Source organism: Choloepus didactylus, chromosome 7, assembly GCF_015220235.1.
Source record: "Choloepus didactylus isolate mChoDid1 chromosome 7, mChoDid1.pri, whole genome shotgun sequence".
Classification (NCBI taxonomy): domain Eukaryota; kingdom Metazoa; phylum Chordata; class Mammalia; order Pilosa; family Megalonychidae; genus Choloepus; species Choloepus didactylus.
Window position 1 is genome coordinate 136,172,373 of NC_051313.1, and position 4,801 is coordinate 136,177,173.

Genomic DNA, 4,801 nt, shown 5'->3' on the forward strand with positions numbered 1-4,801 from the left:
GAGAACTTTTCATGCAGACTGTAACTTTGCTATAAAGAGTATTATAGAGAGTGCTGTCATTTAGACTTTAGTCAATATAAAACAAAAGCTAAATTGTGTCATCAGTAAAGATAAATAGACTTCTTGGATCTCTTCGTTCATATGAATACCCTGTTTCCTGGGAGCTTAAGTATCAAAACTGATGTTAGTTTTGATTCCCAGATTTCATGAAAGAGTAAGACAACATGATTCCCAACCCTTATGAAGAGATTGCTATGAATGGAAGGAGGGCTGTGTGGTTAGCTATTAGTTTAACAAACCTTCACAGTCCTACTTTAAGTTCTCGCTTTTATGTCTTGATAGCTGGAGGTTCTATAAGAACAGTTTTAAATTGTTAATAAACTTCTATTCTACAAACGGCTGGTCCTCTGCCTGTCTGAAATACCCAAATCTTACAGCGAAAACCCAGATGTTTCCCCTTACTTCAAGGAGGTACTAAAATTTTAAAGGAAGTCTCATTTTGGTGATGGATGCACAGCTATATGGTGGTACTGTGAACAACTGATTGTATGCTTTGTATGACTGCATGGTATATGAATATATCTCAATAAAATTGAATTATTAAAAAAAAAAAGTCCCACAATAAAATCAACTTCAATGAAAAATGCATATTTCCATTACAGTACTTTTCGGATGAGCGTGTGTGTGTGTGTGGTTATAATAATATACAGGACCTTAGTAATCACTGTTGAAGGAACTGTGACATTCATTTATTTAAAAATTTCCTGAAAACTAGAGAGTTATTTTCTCAAATATCCAATGTACTCCTGGTCTTAATTCATGCACCAGGAGAGTGTGCATAAACAAACTCATGCAAGGATGGTAAGGGCATTCTTGAATTTGGGCTCCATCCTAAACAAACTTTCAATGTAAGTGTTAATTAGCCGTACTCAGTTGGCTCAATTTGCTTAAATATAGTAAAACAAAAAGAGAAAAGGACAGATGGCAGTGACATACAAGGTATACATAAAAAAATGTACCAAAAAGAAAAAAAAAAATAGGAAACCAATCCCACTAAAGTATTGGCTTCTGTTTCATGAATTTTCCTGATTTGAATCCACAAAGAAACCTACGAGTAAAACAATTTGTTACAGTTTGCTAATGCTACCGGGATGCAAAACACCAGAGATGGATTGGCTTTTATAAAAGTGGGTTTATTTGGTTACACAGTTACAGTCTTAAGGTCATAAAGCATCCAAGGTAATGCATCAACAATTGGGTACCTTCACTGGAGGATGGCCAATGGCGTCTGGAAAATCTCTGTTAGCTGGGAAGTCACATAGCTGGCGTCTGCTCTAGAGTTCTGGTTTCAAAATGGCTTTCTCTCAGGATGTTCCTCTCAAGGCCGCAGCTTCTCTTCAAAATGTCACTCTCAGATGCTCTTGGGGTATTTGTCCTCTCTTAGCCTTTCCGGAGCAAAAGTCTGCTTTCAAAGGCCATCTCCAAAATGTCTCTGTAAGCTGCAGCTCCTCTCTAAGCTCCTCTGCATTCTTCAAAGCGTCCCTTTTGGCTGTAGCAATCTCCCTCCTTCTGTTTGAGCTTATATAGTGCTCTAGTAAACTAATCAAGGCCCATGCTGAAGGCCACACCTCCATGGAAATCATCCAATCAGGTATCACCTACAGTTGGGCATGTCGCATCTCCATGGAAACACTCAAAGAATTACAATCTAATCAACACTAACACGTCTGCTTACACAAGATTGCATCAAAGATAATGGCGTTTTAGGGGACATAATACATTCAAGTGGCACACAATTATGGGGGGAAACGATCTTACGGAATCATGAGAAAAAAATTATTTGTCTGACATAAGGATGACAAGCAGGGCTGGGAGAAATAACCATATTTCCACCAATTTATTCTTGGGAAAGAGAACTTAGAAAATTCTATGAATGCAAAATGAAGTAGTGCCTTGAGAATGGTTAAAAATTAATTAAATTGGAATATGCAGCAATTTGGCTATTAAAAGATAATTTCATAAAAAGTTAAAATCATGCCAAAGATTTTACTTGACTCATTAATTGATAAGAGAATAAATAAGATGTTACAACTGATTCAAAGGAGAATTTAAAAGGTGGATATATATATATAGGCCATGAAATAATTTTAAAACAGATATAAAACTGGCTTTTCCCACATGGCAGGGGAGAGAAATCAATGGTCCCTCCCCTTGAAAAGATGTCATTTGCATGTCCACTAACAAAAAATATTTATACTGCAATGCTATTAGTTATCTATAATTTATAGAGTTGGAAAATAGCTCAAAGGCGATGAAAGACACACACCCCATAGAATCAGAGAACCTAGAATGATTGCTCTAAACAACCTAGTTTTCCATTAAAGATATGCAGTAATCTTTTGATACATTTCAACGTCTTTTCCAATTTTTCCTATATAGATGATGTAAAAAAATATATAAAACACTCTCCTGAGTTATCCATATAATTGTACCAAGTTCTTAGTTTGCATTTCTGGTGTAGAATAGCCCCATCAAGCATAATTGCATTCTAAACAGATCAATGGTATACTTCTATTGTTTGGATGGTAAGGTTCATCTTTTATTTGCGGGAGCAGAGGATTAAAATGGAATTGAGAGTTTCCATTCCTTTTAGGAGTGTGCATCTCATGTGGGATTATAATGAGATGATGATAGACGGGAGGGAAGCATCAGCTATCAGCAAGCACCAGAAATGGGAGACAAAAAAGGCCTGATGGTGGGGGCAGAGCAGACAGCAGGCTTTGTCTGAATCCTCAGTGGGTATGGTCTCTGGGGACTGTCAAATGCAACAAGGTGCATTTCAAAGATCTTCAGCATTTCTGGAAATTTATTCATAAGTTCTAAATCTGGAGAAATGTTTCCTTTTATTGTTTATTGGATCACCAAATTAATTTTTGTCTCCTAGATGATCTGCTCATTTTCTGAATTTTTCTCTTCAGACGACCTCATTCAAAAGTAGCATGTGCAAGGAGAGTCTAAAGTTGTATGTAACGGTGCCTAAGAGTCTCCCCCTGAGTACCTCTTTGTTGCTCAGATGTGGCCCTCTCTCTCTCTAACTGAGCCATCTCAACAGGTGAACTCGCTGCCCTCCCCCCTACGTGGGACCCAACTCCCAGGGGTGTGGGTCTCCCTGGCAATGCAGAGTATGACTCCCGGGGATGAATGTGGACCCGGCATCGTAGGACTGAGAGTATCTTCTTGACCAAAAGGGGGATGCAAAATGAGATGAAATAGTTTCAGTGGCTGAGAGATTCCAAATGGAGTCGAGAGGTCACTCTGGTGGACATTCTTATGCACTATATAGATAACACCTCTTAGGCTTTAATGTATTGGAATAGCTAGAAGTAAATACCTGAAACTACCAAACTCCAACCAGCAGTCTGGACTCCTGAAGACAATTATATAATAATGTAGATTACAAGGAGTGACAGTGTGATTGTGAAGACCTTGTGGATCACACCCCCTTTATCTAGTGTATGGATGAGTGGAGGAATGGGGATAAAAACTAAAGGACAAATGGGGTGGGATGGGGGATGATTTGGGTGTTTTTTTTCACTTTTATTTTTTATTCTTGTTCTGGTTCTTTCTGATGTAAGGAAAATGTTCAGAGATAGATTGTGGTGATGAACGCATAACTATGTTATCATACTGTGGACAGTGGATTGTATATCAGGGATGATTGTATGGTGTGTGAATGTATTTCAATAAAACTGAATTTAATTAAAAAAAAAAAGTAGCATGTGCTATGCAGGAATTTCCTCTCTTCATTTACCGTCTATAATTTTTTTATCTTGAAGTTCAAATTTCCTTTCTACCACCAATACTAACAACAGAAAAGAAGTTCTGCTGTAGCCCTTGTGCTCTAATCAAAGCTATTTCTCTCAAGGAGATTCATAATCTCAGGCTTTCAAAAATGTGCAAACATCTATTTTGTTACTAATATACCAGCAAAGCTTCAGCTGTACAACAGTTCGGAAATAAAATTAGAGCAGTGAACTAATTAGCATTGCACATGCTAAAAGAAACTGGCAGTTATTTTTTCATATTTGCCACATGGGAAGGGGAGTTGATTTTAAAGCCCAAAGTATTGACAAAGCCCTCCATTTCACTCCACATCCATGTCTTTTAGAGATTCAAATAGTATTACTCTTGGCAGCATGCAGCTTCATCTTTAAGAAATATAATAACTGTCACCAGGGAACAAATTGCTTTGCATCTAGGAAAAGAATTGAATGCATTTTGGCTTTTGAGCTTTTTAGATTAACGAAACTGGTTCTTTTCTAGCTGAAGAGCTATAATTGTAGCTCTAATAAAAAGACTTCTTGAGACAAATTCTTTAAAAAAAAAAGTCGATTAGACTGCGTTTACCCTCAACTTAAAATTGTGTGCCCCTGTGAAGCTTTGTACAGAGTTGCAAAGTGTGTCTGTACTGTTTTTCTACAGGATTTAAAAGCTAAAGCTCCTTGAACTGTCACTTCCACTCTCTCAATATGTCTGGGTGAAGTAACTACGTTCACAGGAGAAATTATCACTAGGAAGGTTTTGTTTGTCGGCCTATTAAAAAGCTTTGCCAAGGCTGTCAGGAATAGTGGTGGCAAAGCAGAATGGATGTGGCCTCTTGAGCCATTTTATCTATTTTTTCTTTTCTTTCCCAGTTTTATCATGGGCTAATGCTGGATAATAAAAGCATCTTTCATTCCTTACTCTTTAGCAGCTGATATACCCTAGTAATAGACAATTGTGTTGTAGAGATGGAGAAAAA